General features: G+C 52.1%; 1 protein-coding gene across 12 annotated transcripts in view; it reads right to left on the bottom strand.

Moving 5' to 3' along the window:
- The window catches only part of PTPRS (protein tyrosine phosphatase receptor type S), a 134062-nt gene that overhangs the window by 107843 nt on the left and 7282 nt on the right, over positions 1-18937 (bottom strand). The window contains exon 1 of one of the 12 annotated variants that reach the window (XM_063719864.1): positions 14290-14401. The exons of the other annotated variants lie outside the window; for them this stretch is intronic. The gene's annotated coding sequence lies outside the window, so the exon portion shown is untranslated. Of the gene's footprint in view, positions 1-14289; positions 14402-18937 lie in introns of those variants that run through there. 12 annotated transcript variants of the gene reach the window in all.

The following is an 18937-nucleotide window of genomic DNA, read 5'->3' on the forward strand; positions in this document are numbered from 1 at the left end:
AGATAGGGTCGTGACCTCCCTGACCTGGGTCAACCTTCTGAGTCATACCGAGCAGCATGAACTTTGGATTCAAAGCAACCCAGAGTCTGCATCGTGATTTGGCCTCCTCTTAGCTGCGCAGCCTCAGGTATAAATGGCTCAATCTCTCTGGATTTGCTTATCTTGTTTGAGCCCCTGGATCCTACTATGCCTGAAGGTGGTCCATTCTAACATCAGCCTTTTTGGTTCAAGAGCCGATCAACTCCCCAGCTTTTCACTAATGTCAGTTTGATGTGGGTTTCTCCACCTTTCTTATTTATTTATTTAAAAAAAAAAAAATTTTTTTTTTTTTTTTTTTTTTTTGAAACAGCATTTCACTATGTTGCCTAGGCTGGTCCTGAACTCCTGGGCTCATGCGATCCTCCTGCCTTGGCCTCCCAAAGAGCCTGGGATTGCAGGCACGAATCACCACACCCAGCTGTTTCTCCACCTTTCAAGCTGTTTCTCCACCTTTGAAGCCCACTGTGTGCCTGAGGACAGAGCCTTGTTAGTAGCCGGGGCAGGGAGCTGAAGATTCGAGACATCACAGGTTATCCCTGCTCAACAGGCAATTAGATCAGGGGCTTCAGATGAACCTCAAACCTCTGAGCCTTGGGTCATTCAAAATGTGGTTGCTGGAAAGCAACACCACATGGCGTCATTCAGATATGGGACTGAGGACAGTTCCCACCAACTGAATATCTACCATGATGCATTTAGTGAGCACCTACTATGCACTAGGCCCAGTGCAGGCCACAAAGTGAAACAACTGATGCTTCACAAAGACCTTGTGTGGGAAGCTTTTGCCCATGCTGTTCCATCTGCCTAGAACACTCTTCCCTCCCCTCACTGCCCAGTTAACTCCTACTCTACCTTCACTTCTTGGATCAGTCACTGCCACCTCCTCCAGGAAGCCTTCCCTGACTTCTCCTCCCATAATTCACGCCCAGAGCCTCCCATTCTCTATTCCTCTCCCTTATCAATCTCCAGCAATTTCCATATTTTATTGCAAAAGTAGAAATAAAAAACACTGCCACTTAAACTGGTCTGAATTTTCTTTTCATGGAGAATTTTTATGTGAAAAGGCTTTTTTTTTTTGAGACAGAGTCTCATTCCATCACCCAGGCTGGAATGCAGTGGCACAATCATGGCTCACCACAGCCTTGACCTCCTGGCCTCAAGCAATTCTCTTGCCTCAGCCTCCTGAGTAGCTGCGGCCACAGGTTACACCATCATACCTGGCTAATTTTTTAAATTTTTTACAGAGATGGGGTCTTGCTATGTTGCCCCACCTGATCTGGAACTCCAGGCCCCAAGTGATCCTCCCACCTCAGCCTCCTGAGTAGCTACACCTGGCTAGTTTTTTGCAGAGATGGCGTCTTGCCATGTTGCCCCACCTGATCTGGAACTCCTGGCCCCAAGCAATCCTCCCATCTCAGTCTTCTGAGGAGCTCGGAACACAGGCATACGCCATCACACCTGGCTAATTTTTTTTTTTAACTTTTTGCAGAGATGGGGTCTTGCTATGTTGCCCTGCCTGATCTGGAACTCCTGGCCCCAAGCGATCCTCCCACCTCAGCCTTCCGAGTAGCTGGGACCACAGGTGTACGCCATTACACCTGGTTAATTTTTTTAAAATTTTGCACAGATCTGGGGCCAGGGGGGTGGTCCTATCTTGTCCTGCCTGGTCTGGAGCTCCTGGCCTCAAGCGATCCCTCCCACCTCAGCCTCCTCAGTAGCTGGGACCACAGGCACACGCCATCACGCCTGGCTAATTTTTTAAATTTTTTGCAGAGACAGGGTCTTGCTATACTACCCTACCTGATTTGGAACTCCTGGCCCCAAGCGATCCTCCAGCGTCGGCCTCCCAAAGTGCTGGGATTACAGATTAGCCACTGTGAAAAAGGGCTTTTGAATATTCTTTTGGACATAGATTTTGAACACTTTTCTTTCCTGAACTACATACATAAATGGAAAATGTAAGTCAAATAAATGGTTCATGTTTCCTGAAAAGTCCTGTGTCCCGAGTGCAGCTCTCCTGAATGCTTCTTGCCCCAGATTTGCTGATTGGGTTTTTTTTTTTTTTTTCTTTCTTTTTTCTTTTGAGACGGAGTCTTGCTCTGTCACCGAGGCTGGAGTGCAGTGCTGTGATCCTGGCTCACCGCAACCTCGGCCTCCCAGATTCAAGCAATTCTCCTGCCTGAGCCTTCCAAGTAGCTGGGACCACAGACTCACGCCACCACGCCCGGCTAATTTTTGTATTTTTAGTAGAGAAGAGGTTTCACCATGTTGGCCAGGCAGGTCTCGAACTCCTGACCTCAAGTGATCCGCCCGCCTTGGCCTCTCAAAGTGCTGGGATTACAGGTGTGAGCCACCGCACCTGGCTGAGATTTGGGGTTCTGCACACAAAGCACTACTGCTTGCACTCCCAGGCACCAGGGACCTCGCATCTCCCGTGGGCGGCTGCCCCACTGCCCCAGGATTTTCCTCCCAGCCACACTGAGACATCTGTTCTGAGGGATCCACGAAGGATACCGACTATGGCTGGGGCTCCTGCTCACCTTCCCACGGCCCAAACATCAGGGTTTGTCAACTCACACTTTGAGGGCTGGAGTGGCCATGGCGGGACATCAGGAAAAACCACTCTACCCAAAACGATGCCTCATGCAGAGCAGGCACTGAGAAAATATTACTTGGGTAAACAAATAAATAGCTGAGCCTGGCCAGGGGCAGTGGCTCACGCCTATAATCCCGGCACTTTGGGAGGCAGAGGCGGGTGGATTACTTGAGGTCAAGAGTCTGAGACCAGCCCGGCCTCAGACCGTCTCTAGTAAAAATATAAAAATTAGCTGGGCGTGGTGGCACGCGCCTGTAATCCCAACTACTCGGGAGGCTGAGGCAGGAGAATCACTTGAACCCGGGAGGTGCAGGTTGCAGTGAGTCGAGATTGTGCCACTGCACTGCAGACTGGGAGACAGAGCAAGACTCTGTCTCAAAAACAAAAAAACACAAAACATTGCACAGGAAATGAGCAATCAGAGAGGTTGGGCAATGGCCGCAAAATCACACAGCTAGGGAAGAGGTGAGGGCAGGATTTGAATCCAGGACTAACAGAATCCTAGAGTTTCCACTGGTCCAGGTGGCTCCTGACAGCACAAATTTTCCTAAAATAGGACAGGGCAGGGCAGGGCCCAAGCAAACATCTCAAATAAGAGAACCCAAACTCACATAGATCTTTAAAGTAAGAGGGTGGGGTGCGTGGTCCACTTAGAAATTAGTAAGGGGCCAGGTGCAGTGGTTCATGCCTGTAATCCCAGCACTGAGGCTGAGACAGGTGGATCACCTGCACTCAGGAGTTCGGGACCACCCTGGCCAACATGGTGAAACCCCGTCTCCATTAAAAATATGAAAATTAGGCCAGGCGCGGTGGCTCACGCCTGCGATCCCAGCACTTTGGGAGGCCGAGGTGGGCGGACCATGAGGTCAGGAAATCGAGACCATCCTGGTTAACACGGTGAAACCCCGTCTCTACTAAAAATACAAAAAATTAGCTGGGCGTGGTGGCAGGTGCCTGTAGTCCCAGCTACTCAGGAGGCTGAGGGAGAGTGACGTGAACCCAGGAGGTGGAGGTTGCAGTGAGCCAAGATCACGCCACTGCACTCCAGCCTAGGCAACAGAGCAAGACTCCGTCTCCAAAAAAAAAAAAAACACGAAAATTAGCCAAGTGTGGTGGCGCCTGCCTGTAGTCCCAGCTACTCTAGAGGCTGAGGCAGGAAAATCGCCTGAACCCAGGAGGTGGAGGTTGCAGTGCGCAAGATCGTGCCACTGCATTCCAGCCTGGGCAACAAGGTGAGACTGTCTCAAAACAAAAAGAAGAAGGAATGATGGAATAATGACTGTGAAATGCTGCGAGATGGAATGAGGACGGGACAGAACAGGCTGCACCCCAGCTAGGCCCAACAGCAAGGCAGTCTGGCCATGCTGTGTGACCCTGGGCAGGTGACTCGACTCTGCAGGCCTCAGTCTCCTCACCTGTAAAATGGGTATAAAAGTCTCTTCCTCCCCTCACACGGCCGCTGTGAAGACTGAATCGAAAGGCACACAGAGCTGTTCACACCACCTGAGAAGCAGCTGATAGACTGCAGATATTATTATTTTGGTGGTGGTTGTTATTATTTGTTTTTATTTTGAAAGACAGGGTCTCGCTCTGTCACCCAGACTAGAGTACAATGGTGAGATCATAGCTCACTGCAGCCTCAAACTCCTGGGCTCAAGCGATCCTCCCGTCTCAACCTCCCAAAGTGCTGGGATTACAGGCATGAGCCACTGGGCCCAGCTGATGTTATTTTTAAAAAAGTTTTTCCTGGCCTAGCCTGTCAGGGTATCTAGCACCCTATTCCCCTTGACATTGCTAAGTGAGAGGCCCACACTGCAATCTCTTCATCTGTTTGTATTCTCCATTTAACAGACAGTGAGTCCCTGGAGGGCAAGGGCCTGGCCTGCCCTCCCCTCCATATTTGTCCCTGAAATTCTGAGTTCTGGAAACTTCTAATGGAAGGATCGAAGAGAAAGCATCAGCTCAGCCTGGCCACTAACCCCAGACATGGAAAGAAAAAAAGGAGGGATACTCTACCTTCAAAAGCCATCCCAAGGCTGGGTGCAGTGGCTCACACCTGGGATCCCAGCACTTTGGGAAGCCAAAGTGGGCAGATCCCCTGAGGTCAGGAGCTCGAGACCAGCCTGACCAACATTGCAAAACCTCATCACTACTAAAAATTAAAAAATTAGCCAAGTGTGGTGGTGTGTGCCTGTAGTTCCAGCTACTTGGGAGGCTGAGGTAAAAGGATCACTTGAGCCCAGGAGGTGGAGGTTGCAGTGAGCTAAGATTGCACCACTGCAGTCCAGCCTGGATGACAGAGCCAGACCTTGTCTTTTTTTTTTTTTTTTTTTTTAAAAAAAAAAAAAGCTATCCCAAATCCACTTGCTTCTTCTTCCCACCACCCACCTTTGCCTCCACCTGGTCCATCCCTGGCATCGACCATGAGTATCTGAGTCAGGTCCTGTCCCTCCTCTGCCCACAGCCCTCCATAGCTCCCACCTCTCTCGGGCTCAAAGCCCAGGGTTCTCCCTGCAGCCCACAAAGCCCTACATGACCTATCGCCTCGTCTCCCCTCCCCATCACTCACTGGGATCCAGCCACACAGGCCTCCTCGCTGTTCCTCCAACATGCCAGGTGTGCTCCTGCCCCAGGGCCTTTGCACACGCTGTGCCGTCTGCCTGGAATGCTCTTCCCCCATGTATCTACTTGGTTCCTCCTCACCTCCATCAGGGCTTTGCTCAAACATCACCTCCTCAATGAAGCTGTCCCTACAACCCCATTAAAAATGGCAACCCTCATGCCTCCCTCCCAAGTCCCCTTTGCTCCTTTACTGCTTTCTCTAATCACCCCTGATGTGCTATATATCGTATTTTGCCTATCATCTCTCTCCCTGATCCACAAAATCATCCCTTTTATTCCTGCAGGGTCCCGGCACAGAGCCTGGTGGACAGGAGGCATCCCAGCAATCCCCCCAGATGATGGAAAGCTCAAAATTGGAGGCAGTGGCTGCAGCCAAAGCAGCCGCTGAGACCCCGGAGGCTGACGGCGGAAGCCTCCACGCCTACTCCAGCTGGGGCCTTCCTGTCCCTGTTGGCGAGCCAGGCCCCTGCCCTCTGCCATCTGGCAGCTCAACACCTGCTGTGACACAGCAGGAAGCAGGGGCGGCAGCCAGTGCCCGTGGTCTTGGCCGGACAGGTCCCTCCGGCAGGTTTAATCCCTGCCCCAGTGGGAGAGGGGGATACACGGACCTTGAAGCCAAACACACAGGCTGACACAAGCACTGTCCACTTGGCTTATCCGGCTCCCGCGAAGTGGCCAGTGTGGGGACAGCCTGATAAACATCTAGCAAATAAATGGATTTTTTCTTTTTTAATTAAGACGGCGTTCGCTCTGTCACCCAGGCTGGAGTGCAGTGGCGTGATCTTGGCTCACTGCAAACTCTGCCTCAAATGATTCTCCTGCCTCAGCCTCCCAAGTAGCGGGGATTACAGGTGCATGCCACCATGCTCGGCTCATTTTTGTATTTTTTTAGTAAAGACGGGGTTTCGCCATGTTGATCAGGCTGGTCTTGAACTCCTGACCTCAGGCGATCTGCCCACCTCAGCTTCCCAAAGTGCTGGGATTACAGGCATGAGCCACTGCGTCTGGCCTGGATTTCTTTACAATCGTCACACCGCTCTCAAGCTTGAGCCCAGCCCTGATTTGAGGGCTTCACCCTATGAACTCACTAGATCCTCCCCAGGAGCCTGGGCGGTTGGGGTTATCATTATCCTCATTTTCCAGATAAGGAAACTGAGGCCCAGAGAGATGGAGTCATTGCTACTAAGGGACAGGGCCATCTGGCCCTAGAATCTGGTTTTTGGCCACTAATCGACACAGTCTCAATAAATGAGAAGAATAAAACAAGGGCCCGGTGCTGGCTCATGCCTGTAATCCCAGCACCGTAGGAGGCCGAGGCAGGAGGACCACTTCAGCCCAGGAGTTCGAGACCAGCCTGGACAACATAACAAGACCTTGTCTGTACAAAAAATTAAGCAACAACAACAAAATTAGCCAGGCATGGTGGTGTGCACCTATAGTCCCAGCTGCTCGGGGGGCTGAGGCAGGAAGGTCACCTGAGCCTGGGAGGTCAAGGCTGCAGTGAGCTATGATCACGCCACTGTACTCCAGCCTGGGCAACAGAGCAAGACCCTGTCTCAACAAAGAAAAATAAAAAGAATAAATCAAGGTAACAGGGAAATGTGAGTCACGTCTACGGAGCATTCCGACCTGGGGAAAAAGGCAGCTATGCTTCATCTCCCTGACGTCTCCCGACCCAGTGACATGGGCCCATTTTAGGGATGAGGAAAACTGAGTCTCTCGAGGGGGAAGTGATTTCCTGAAGGATCTACCACCTAGAAGTGGCAGGCTCAGAGCTAATGCTAAATTCACTAAACCCTTACCCAGATCAATGACAGGGTCATTTCGTAGGGGCCTCAGTGCTGTACGGAGTTTGGCTCGTGCCTCATGAGTACCCACTGTGTGCCAGGCCAGGGGGGAAAAGCCTCAGATGTCTCATTTCCAGACAAGTAAACTGAGACTGAGAAGTTCAGCTATTTGCCCAAGCCCTGAGATGTCCCCATTTTACAAACAGGTAAACTGAGGCTCAGAGAAATAGAACCATTTAAGCACCAAAATTGTCTCCATTTCCAGATGGGTAAACTGAGGCTGGGAAGTTCCGCTATGTGCCCAAGACCCGAGATGTCCTAATTTTACAAACAGGTAAACTGAGGCTCAGAGAAATAGAACCATTTATCCAAGCCCCAAAACTGTCTTCATTTCCACATGGGTAAACTGAGGCTGAGTTCAGCTATTTGCCCAAACCCTGAGATGTCCCCATTTCACAAGTAAACTGAGGCTCAGAGAAATTTAACCATTTATCCAAACCCTGAAATTGTCCCTATTTCCATTTGGGTAAACTGAGGCTCAGAGAGGTTTCAACAGTTGCCAGAGGTCACACAGCCGGCAAGAGGCAGCACTGAGCCTCAAATCTGAGGCTTCCTGAACTGACAGGGAACTGCGGGCCCCACGGTCCCCGCCTGAGCTGGCGTGAGCCTTTAGCGGAAGCCCTCCCCAGCTCTGCACAGCAGACACCCTCGCGGCCGTGCCTTGCTGGAGTATCCACAGTGACACACAGCCCTGTTGGTGGCTGGGCTTTTTCAGGCTTAAAAGGGAGGTAAAATCACCTAACGCCAGCTATATTTTTAAAAACCCCACAGCACTCAGGAGGCTGGCCCGTCAGCGCAGCACCACGTCCGTGGGCAGGCAGAGGCCCCGGAACTCGAGGACGTGGCTATTTTAAAGGGGCTATTTCTGGAGGCTGAGGTGAGAATGCGGGGGTGGGAGGAAGAAGCAGCCGCGGGGACCGACTCGAGCCCGCCCCGACTGGCCGACTCCCGGGTTGGGGGTGGTTAAGAGCGAGAACGTGGAAGTCACCTGCTCCCCGCAAGCACTGCCTCCAGCTCGCAGAAAGACCTCAGGCGGCCGGGCGCGGTGCTCACGCCTGCAATCCCAGCACTTTAGGAGGCTGAGGCAGGCGGATCACCTGAGGCAGGGGGTTCGAGACCAGCCTGACCAACATGGTGAAACCCCATATCTACTAAAAATACAAAATTAGCCAGGCGTGGTGGCACGCGCCTATAATCCCAGCTACTCGAGAGGCTGAGGCAGGAGAATCGCTTGAACCCAGGAGGTGGAGGTTGCAGTGAGCCGTGATTGTACCATTGCACTCTAGCCTGGGCAACAAGAGTGAAACTCCGTCTCAAAAGAAAAAAAAGAAAAAGAAAAAGAAAAAACAGACCTCATGCATTTCAGAGCCTCATTTCTTCCCCTGGGAAGGAAGAGCTGTTTAGGCAAAATGTATGCCTGGAGCCCTACTGTGTGCAGATGCTGCCATGCACATGGTAGAGGAGGAGAGAAGCAGATAACGAGTATGAAGCATTCAAGGCTGGGAGCGGTGGCTCATGCCTCTAATCCTGGCACTTTGGGAGGCCGAGGCGGGCAGATCATTTGAGGTCAGGAGTTTGAGACCAGCCTGACCAACATGGCAAAACCCCATTTCTACTAAAAATACAAAAAAATTAGCTGGGCGTGGTGGCACATGCCTGTAATCCCAGCTACTCAGGAGGCTGAGAGGCAGGAGAATTGCTTCAACTCGGAAGGCGGAGGTTGCATGAACCAAGATCACACCACTGCACTCCCGCCTGGGTGGCAGAGTGAAACTCCGTCTCAAAAAAACAAACAAACAAAAAAGCATTCGACAGAGAGATGGTGGCAAGGGCTTTGAGTCAAAGAGAGCAGAAGGGGGAAGATAGGAAACTAGGTGGTGGGGCAGGCTGCAAGTTTAAATAGGGTTATCAGGGAGGCCTCATTTAAAAGTGATCTGAGACGTGAAGGAAGTCAGGGAGGGAGCTGTTTGGGGAAAAGCATTCCAGGCAGAGGGCACAGACCGTGCAAAGGCCCTGGGGCGGGACCATGCCTGGAGTATTGGAGGAACAGCGAGGAGGCCTGTGTGGCTGGAGCAGAGTGAGGACGGGGAGAGAGGAAGGAGGGGACGGCAGGGAAGGGACGGAACAGGTTGTGCAAGGCCTGGTGGGCTACAGGGAGGACTTGGGGTTTTCCCCCAAGAGGTGAGAGCCATAGAGGGCTATAGGCAGAGGAAGGATGGGACCTGACTCAAGAACTGAAAGATGTCATTGTGGGAAGACAGACTGTGGGAATGAGGGCTGGGGTCACACCAGAGCAGAGATGACCGTATTGGTCCAGGTGATGATGGGAGCTGGACCAGGTGGAGGCAGAGGATAGAACAAAAATGGAAAAATGAAGGCTACGTGCAGTGGCTCATGCCTGTAATCCCAGCATTTTGGGAGGCCAAGGTGGGTGGATCGCTTAAGCTCAGAAGTTCAAGACCAGCCTGGCCAACATGGTGAAACCCCATCTGTACAAAAATTAGCCAGCATGGTGGCACGCGCCTGTCATTCCAGCTACTCGGGAGGCTGAGGCAGGAGAATCGCTTGAACCCAGGAGACAGAGGCTGTGATGAGCCAAGATTACGCCACTGCACTCCAGCCTGGGCGACAGAGCGAGATCCTGCCTCAAAAAAAAAAAAAAAAAAGAAAAGAAAGAAAAAAAAAAAAAGGGAAACCAAGCTGGCCTGTGTACAGTACTCAGCGCACGGTCCGCTGAGCACAGTAAGTGCTCAGCATACATTGGCTTGTATTATTTTTAGGGTCTTAGGCTCTGTACTCTGAACCTGAAACCCACTTCCCCTGGCAGGAACCTGGGGAGACCCAGGAAAAGACAGTGACCCCTGTACCTGGGAGCGTTCTGTGTATGGAAGGGGACACCGTTTTCACTCTCATGTCCCTACTGGCCTGTCCCAGGCTGGAGGCAGCTGATCAGACCAGGGCCAGATCTGATGGTTGCAATGGAGGAGGAGAGGAGAAGGAGGTAGTGACCCACGGGTTAAAGCGGGGGAGGCCCTCAGGCATGTCAGGATGCAGCCCTGCCACAAAGCGTGGGGTCAGCCCAATCCTAGCTCAACTCTACTTGCTGTGTGACCCTGCACAAGTCACATCCCCTCTCCGAGCCTCGGTTTCCTTATCTGCGAAAGTGGGGCAGTGGCTGTAGGCTTCTCACAGGGCTGTGCAGATTCAACAGGACCACAAGGCACTCAGCTAGAGTTGGGAGCCATGTCAGCATCCATCACACTTGGTCGTTCACCATCCTCCTCACCCTCACACTGGAAAACTTCGAGTCTGGGGTCTCTGGAGCACAGGGGCAAGAAGAGCCACATCCCCAGGGGAGCCACATCCCCAGAAGGTGTCCCAAGGTTCATGTCCTGCCACCGTTTGGATCCAGTTGAATTGCAAATGCCAGAAAAAGCACGAGCAAGGAGTGATTTCTCTTTTCACCTAAGGGAAGCTGCCAGGTTGGCCATTCAGGGTTATTTTGCCCTCCCCGACAATCACTGGGGCCCAGGCCCCTTCCATCTCTTTGATCCCCCATTCTTATCTATGACACCTGCCTCATGGTCCAATATGGCTGCCTGAGCACTTGCCATCATCTCCATATTCCATCATCTCCATATGACAGGCAGAGAGGAGCATGTGCCACTTCTCTTGAAAGGCATTTCCAGAAAATCCTGCTTATTTACACCACGGGTCAGCACTGAATCATATGGCACAGACAGCTGCAAGGTGCACCGAGAAATGTTTTCTTTCCCCCAAGTGGCCATGTGCCCAGATAAAAATTGTAAAGTTCAACTGATACGGAGTGGGGGGATATCATGGGATATTGGGAGATCCCGCCACAACATCCCATGTGGGCCATGGGGCCAGGTCTTAGGTCTCAAACCAGTGCATCTGAGACATTTTAACCTAGAAAGAGAAGAGAGAAGTCATCGGGGCCGGTCCCCTGCCTCCACACCATGACAGTTTCACTCATCCCAACATCCACCTCCCAAAAGACTCCAAGGTCAGGAGCAGTGGCCACGACCCAAGCACAGGCTCTGCCCAAGGCGTCCACAAGGACAGGCCCCCACCGGCAATCTGTGCTCCCCAAGCACTGGGGCTGAGCCACCAGGCACCCCCATTCAGTCTCCTTCCTGCCTGGCGAGGACACCGGCCAATTCATCTCCTTCTCCTCAGTAAACAACTGCCAGGGAAAATAAATAGTTTTTAATAGGCTCATTAATTGAATTCAGGGAGAAATCACCTTCTCCCCAGACCATGGGGAAGCAACGCTCAGTTCAAGAAATTCAGGCCGAAGGCAGAAGAGGCTCAGCCTCCCAGAAAGTCCAGGAGATGCCCCAAACAGTTCTAGCCACATTCAATAACACTGGGACAGGCGTGGTGGCTCACACCTGTAATCCCAGCACCTGGGGAGGCTGGGGGAGGCAGATCACTTGAGGTCAGGAATTCGAAACCAGGCTGGCCAACATGGTGAAACCCTGTCACTACCAAAAATACAAAAATCAGCCATATGTGGTGGCGCACACCTGTAATCCCAGCATCTCGGGAGGCTGAGGCAGGAGAATCGCTTGAACCCGGGAGGTAGGGGTTGCAGTGAGCCGAGATCGGGCCATTGCACTCCAGCGTGGGCAAGAGAGTGAGACTCCATCTCAAGAAAACAAAACAAAATACTGACTCAACCAGCAAGGGGGTCATTCTGTGCTGGGCTTAAGGCTAAAAGCCTCAGGTGGGTGCTAGGATATCTTAAACACCTCAGGGGTGCTCAGGCCTCAGCTTTCAGCCTGGAACAGACAGAGACAAAAGCAGCAAGAATTTAATGCCCTTGTTTTGCTCTCATCACATTTATTTTTAAGGTTGTACCTTCAAGGACATACCAGGTTTCCGTTCACAAGAGCAAGACAAAGTTTTCTCTTTTACGTTTTAAAAGAGAATGGGTTTAAACAAAACATATCAAGTACTGACCGGGCACAGCGGCTTGTGCCTATAATCCCAGCGCTTTGCGAGGCTGAGGCGGGAGGATCACCTGAGCCCAGGAGCTTGGGGCTGCAGTGAGCTATGATCGTGCCACTGCACTCCAGCCTGGGTGACAGAGTGAGATGCTGTCAAAAGAAAAAGAAAGAAAAAAAAAGAAACAAAACGAAGAAAAGAAACGAAGAGAAGAGAAAGAGAAAAAGAGCAAGAAGGAAGGAGAAAGGAAGGGAAGAGAAGGAAGGAGGGAGGGAGGACAGAAGTAACGAAAGAACAAGAGAGAAAGAAAAGGAAGGGAGGGAGGGAGGGAGAAAAGAAGGAAAGAAAGAACAAGAGAGAAAGAAAAAAAGAAAAAGGAAGGAAGGAAGGAAAGAAGGAAGGAAGCAAGCAAGCAAGCAAGCTAGGTAGTCCTTAGGCGATGGAGCAGCAAAGCACCAGATATAGAGTCCAAAGACCCTGCAGAGTGACCTTGGCACAGACCTAGAGAGTCAGAACTGACCCTCCACACCTGCTGAGGGTTCTGTCCACATTGACATGACTCGGTTTCCCCACTGAGGCTGAGGTGGTCCAAGGGTAGCCCCGCCAATACTCCCAGCCCAGCTCCTGCCAGCCTGGCAGCCTGCCCTGCGACTTGGTCTACCCAGGGCTTGCCGTAGGTGCCCGCCAATCTGCTCTCCACACTGCGGTGGGCACGCTCCAAGCGCAACTCAATACCCCGGACACAGCCATTCCCCAGTGCCCCCAAGCCCCATATGCAGGTCCTGTGACCTTGCTTCCAGAGGGCACTGATCATCAAGCTGTATTTTATGATAGCCAGTTTGGGGCTTACTCCAAGCATGTTTAGCATAGATCCTTCCAATACCAAGACCCTTCTACCCAAGAGACAGCCTCACCCCCATTTTGCAGATGAGAAAACTGAGGCACTGGAGGGTGAAACCACTGCCACAGGGTCACACTGAACAAGCAGCTCACACATGATTCAAACTTGCACTGTTCAAATGCTAAACCGGATCCCCCAAAGATCCCCTGGCCCATTCCTGGTGAGCTCCTCAGTAACTTCTCCACCTGTCTGGCCAGACACACAGGGTGCCCAACATCCATCAGGCCTGGCTCAGTTCTTTTTGTTTTTAGAGACAGGGTCTCGCTCTGTTACCCAGAGTGCAATGGGACATGATCCTAGCTCACTGCAGCCTCAAACTCCTGGGCTCAAGCGATCCTCCCACCTCAGCCTCCTGAGTAGCTGGGATTACAGGTGCACACCACCACACCCGGCTAATTTTTTTACTTTTTATAGAGATGGGGTCTTCCTATGTTGCCCAGGTTGGACTCGATCTCCTAGCCTCAAGCAATCCTCTCATTTTCAGCCTCCCAAAGTGTTGGGATTACAGCCATGAGTCACCATGCCCGGGTACTGGTTGACTCTTAAAATCATCTGGCCCAACCACTGCACACTTTCTGGGGGTCCCCAGCCCCTTTGGGCCTCTCACCTTCTCCCCAGGAGACAGGAAATCTCACAGACTGTTTTAGAGTTCCCTGACCTCCTGACACTGGTCCTCAGACTCCTGGCTTGTAGCCAATTACTCAGAGACATCATCCTCAAAGCCATTCCTCACTACTTCTTTTGCTTTTTTTGTTTTTGTTTTGAGACAGAGTCTCACTCGATTGCCCAGGCTAGAGTGCAATGGCACAATCTTGGCTCACTGCAACCTCTGCCACCCGGGTTCAAGCGATTCTACTGACTCAACCTCCTGAGTAGCTGGGATTACTGGCACACACCACCACGGCTGGCCGGCTGTATTTTTAGTAGAGACTGGGTTTCACCATGTTGGCCAGGCTGGTCTCAAACTCCTGACCTCAGGTGATCCACCATATGAATATCCATAGTGTCTGGCAAGAAGTGGTAAGGGCCGGGCACGGTGGTTCACGCCTGTAATCCCAACACTTTGGGAGGCCGAGGCAGGTGGATCACCTGAGGTCAGGAGTTCGAGACCAGCCTGGCCAACATGGTGAAACCCCATCCCTACTAAAAATACAGCCAGCTGTGATGGTGCGTGCCAGTAATCCCAGCTACTCAGGAGGTTGAGGTCACTGTGGCTGCCTCTCCCTGCAACATCACCCACTCCGAGTACTCTCAGAGCAGGACCAGGGGGCTCCTGCTGTGAGCTGCCTAGGCGGGGCTTTCCCCATCATTACCTGCCTGATCGAGGTCATTAGACGCGGCAATGCTGGTACATGCAGGCCAGGCGGCAGCTCCCAGGAGCCAGAAGGGCTGATCTGGAGGGGCAGGTGAGGTGTGGCGGAGCTTAGGTCCTAGAGGGGTTGCAGACAGAGCGAAATCGTGAGGGAAAACAAAACGGGGTGCTGGAGGCAATTGTGGGGTAGGGTTGGCCTGGCCAGAAACAGAGCTCCCGGCAGAGCAAGGACAAAGGCCTGGAGGTGGGAACAGGACAAGGATAGGTGTACATGGAATGGAACGGACAAAGGGGAGGGGAAGAGGAGGAGAGATGAGGCCAGCGGGCCACAGAGAGGAGTCTGAGGGTGCCATCCAGAGAGGGAAAGTGACTTCCCCAAAGTCACACAGCTCGTAAGGGGCAAAAACACATCCTGGCCGATAGCATCTTTGCTCCCAACCACTGTGGGAAGTGGCTCTGGCTATATCGTGGCTAATAATCCAGCTACAGAATTGCAGCCCCCAGTGCAAAATGAAACCGTGGGGTTTTCCTTGTTTAAAAATTATTAAGGCCAGGTGTGGTGGCTCACGCCTGGAATCCCAGCACTTTGGGAGGCTGAGGCGGGCAGATCACGAGGTCAGGAGATCGAGACCATCCTGGCTAACACAGTGAAACCCTGTCTCTACTAAAAATACAAAAAATTAGCCAGGCGTGGTGGCGGGCGCCTGTAGTCTCAGCTAGTCGGGAGGCTGAGGCAGGAGAATGGTGTGAACCCGGGAGGCGGAGCTGGCAGTGAGCCGAGATCACACCACTGCACTCCAGCCCGGGCAACAGAGCGAGACTCCATCTCTTAAAAAAAAAAAATTATTAAGAATTTCCAGGTCGGGCATGGTGGCTCACGCCTGGAATCCCAGCACTTTGAGAGGCCGAAGTGTGTGGATCACCTGATCTCAGGAGTTCAAGGCCAGTCTGGCCAACATGCTGAAACCCTGTCTCTACTAAAAATACAAAAACTAGCCGCCGAGCATGGTGGCACATGCCTGTAATCCCAGCTACTCGGAAGGCTGAGGCAGAATCTCTTGACCCCAGGAGGTGGAGGTTGCAGTGAGCCGAGATCACGCCATTGCACTCCAGCCTGGGTGACAGAGCAAGACTCCATCTCAAAAAATGAAAAAAAAATTATTAAGAATTTCCAGATGGCATCAACAGAGCGTTCATCTAAACACAGCCCCTTCTGATCGTGGGTCCCCGAATGACTGCAGGGGCCCCGCCAAGCTGGGCCTGGGTGCAGCCTCCATGAGTGTAGAAACGGCATCCTATCCAGAAACAACACCTCTGTAAACCTAAGAAAGGGCTTGCCATTCCCAGTTCTCAACCCTCCTTTGTGCCTCAGTTTCCCCATCTGCAAGACAAGGGGACACCTGCCACCTCTCAGGGCAGTTCTGAGGATGAAATGAGAAAACACAGGGCCAGGCACACTGGTACTGGCAGCAGAGCATTAACGGCCCCCACCACGGAGGACTTTCCACCCGCTTGGGTTAGTTCTCCTCTGTTGCAGCTGTTTGGAGAATGTGGGTTTGAGGTTCCAACCTCATCACCCCTAACGGTTCACGAAGCTGGGGGGAGGGAGGGTAGACTCATTCAGCTCCTCCTGTGCACCTCGGGCTCCTGGCCCCATTATCAACATGACACCACTGAATTCCCAGTGATGCGGTAGGCAAGACTTGTCCCCATTTCACAGATGAGAAAACTGAGGCTCAGGGGAAGGAAATAATGAGGTCATCTCACACAGCCAGGGAGGGCCTTTGTCAGGATCCGAACCTGGGGCGTTCAGACCCCCAGTGCCCTTCCCCAGCCGGGCCGGAGTCTGGGCTCCCAGGGCCAGGTGGGGCCAAAAGAAAAAGTCCTGGGACCTGGCAGCCTCTCTGCACCCTGCTGATATCTGGGAGGTGAAGCCAGCACTGTCGCCGGAAACCCCAGCAGTTCACACTCTCTAGAATTCATCCGACAGGGGCAATTACCCACTTCCAATAATCAATGGGGCGGTGGAACCAGGACAGATGTGCAGAGGGAACCCATTAGCAATCTAAGTGTTCTGGCCCTGCGAGACGTCAGGGAGTGTGTGGGGTGGACGCTCAGGGACAAAGGCACCATCTGCCTGATTTCTCTCGCTGTCTTGGGTCTTGAGCATAAGTCAGGGCTTCTTTTTTTTAAAAAAAAAAAAAAAAAAAAAAGAGAAGGCCTTGCTCTGTTGCCCAGGCTGGAGTGGAGTGGTGCAATCATAGCTCACTAAAGCCTCAAACTCTTAGGCTCAAGCAATCCTCCCACCTCAGCCTCCCCAGTAGCTGGGACCATACGTGTGCACCCCAACCCTCGGCTGATTTTTTTTTAAAGTTTTTTGTGGAGATGAGGTCTCACTATGTTGCCCAGTCTGGTCTTGAACTCCTAGGCTCAAGCAATCCTCCCGCTTTAGCCTCCCAAAGTGTTGGGATTACGGACGTGAGCCACCATGCCTGGCAAAATCAGGGTTTCTAAACCTCAGCACAGTGGACATGAGGGTGGGGTCATTCTCTGGGATGGGGTCATCCTGGCCATTACACGGAGTTAAGTAGCATCTCTGGCTTCCACCCACTCCATACCAGCAGCACCCCCCTGGACATGACACTCAAAAATGTCCCCAGATGTCGCCAAGTGTGCCCAGGGGAGCAAAAGTGACCCTGGTTGAGAACCACAGCAGTACACTCAATGAATAATATTGGTAACCCGGGGGCTCCAGCCCTGAGAGCAAACGAGTACGCTACAGAAAGAACGAGGGATGGAGAAGCAGGTCCTGCCGCCGTAGATAATTCACAGCCCTGCCCCGTGGGACAGCCGGCTTCCTTCTACGCAGCATTTAATTTAAGTCAAGTTTATCATTATGACCAATATTAATATAATCAGAGCCAACGTTTATCGAGCGCGGACGCTGGCCCAGGCCCTGTTCTCAGCACTCTCTGTAAGCTATCACGCTGGTGCCTCTAAAGAACCGCGGAGGTGGCTGGGAGTCTTAAACCCATTTCACAGGCCCAGAAACTGAGGCCTGTGGACGGCAATGGAGGTGTCAGAGGTCGCGCAACTTTTAATTGTTGGGGAAGGGGTCAAAGTCCACGGTGGCCCTGGATTTCTGTACTGTGCCATGTTAAGATGTTTTAACCCAAGGATGTTAAAATAGGGTAATTTTTTTTTTTTTTTGAGACAGAGTCTCACTCTATCGCCCAGGCTGGAGCGCAGTGGCATGATCTCAGCTCACTGCAACCTCCGCCTCCCAGGTTCAAGCGATTCTCCTGTCTCAGCCTCCCAAGTAGCTGCAATTACAGGTATGCACCACCATGCCCAGATAATTTTTGTATTTTTAGTAGAGGCGGGGTTTCACCATGTTGGCCAGGCTGGTCTCAAACTTCTGACCTTAGGTGATCTGCCTGCCTTGGTCTCCCAAAGTGCTGGGATTACAGGCGTGAGCCATCATGCCCAGCCAAAATTGGGCAATTTTACTTAAAATCTAGATTTCTGCTTTTCTTTGGAAAAACCAACGGATCTGGCCCTGGAGCCATTCAGGGCTTCCTTGGAGGTTGAAGGAGCCTTTTTGGCCCATATGACCCACTGAAGTGGACACTCCAGCCCTGACAGGTGTTATGGTTTGAGAATCACACACCTGCCATGGCTTCCTGCCTCAGTTTCTCCCTTTGGACTGGTGAAAGGGGTCCTTGTCCATCCTCCTGTGCAAGGCCCAGCAGCAGGCAGGCAGGCATGGCTGTGTGGTCTTGGGCAAGTTGCTCTCCCTCTCTGGGCCTTGGCCTGACAGCCGTTCCAAGACGCATTTCCAACGTTCCAGGTTTTCTGTTGATCCTGATGTTGGCAGCCCAACTCTGGGGACTTTCAGAGAACTCTGGCTGCACATCTAAAAAATGCAATTTGTTAGACGCAGTGGCTCACGCCTGTAATCCCAGCACTTTGGGAGGCCAAGGCAGGCGGATCACTCGAGGTCAGGAGTTTGAGACCAGCCTGGCCAACAGAGTAAAACCCCATCTCTACCAAAAATACAGAAATTAGCCAGATGTGGTGGTGGGTGCCTGTAATCCCAGCTACTCGGAAGGCTGAGGCAGGAGAACCACTTGAACCCGGGAGGCAGAAATTGCACTGAGCTGAGATCACGCTGCTGCACTCCAGCCTGGTGACAGAGCAAGATTGTCTCAAATAAATAAAATAAAATAAAATAAAATAAAAATGCCAATTCGCCAGGCGTGGTGGCTCACACCTGGAATCCCAGCATTTCCGAGGCCAAGGCAGGCAGATAGCTTGAGCCCAGGAGTTCGAGACCAGCCTGAGCAATATGGTGAAACCCATCTCTACAAAAAAAAAATAATAATAATAATACAAAAGTCAGCTGGGCGTGCTGGTGGACGCCTATAGTCCCCAGCTACTTGGGAGGCTGAGGTGGGAGGATTGCTTGAGCCCAGGAGTTAAGACACTGCAGTGAGCCATGATGGCATCACTGCACTCCAGCCTGAGCAACAGTGTGAGTCCTGTCACACACACACACACACACACACACACACACACACACACACACACAATGTGATTCGAACTCCTTGGGGTGGGGGGTCCTGTATGGTCTTCCCCAGCTAAAGTCA

The sequence above is a fragment of the Pongo abelii genome, chromosome 20 (assembly GCF_028885655.2).
Source record: "Pongo abelii isolate AG06213 chromosome 20, NHGRI_mPonAbe1-v2.0_pri, whole genome shotgun sequence".
NCBI lineage: Eukaryota > Metazoa > Chordata > Mammalia > Primates > Hominidae > Pongo > Pongo abelii.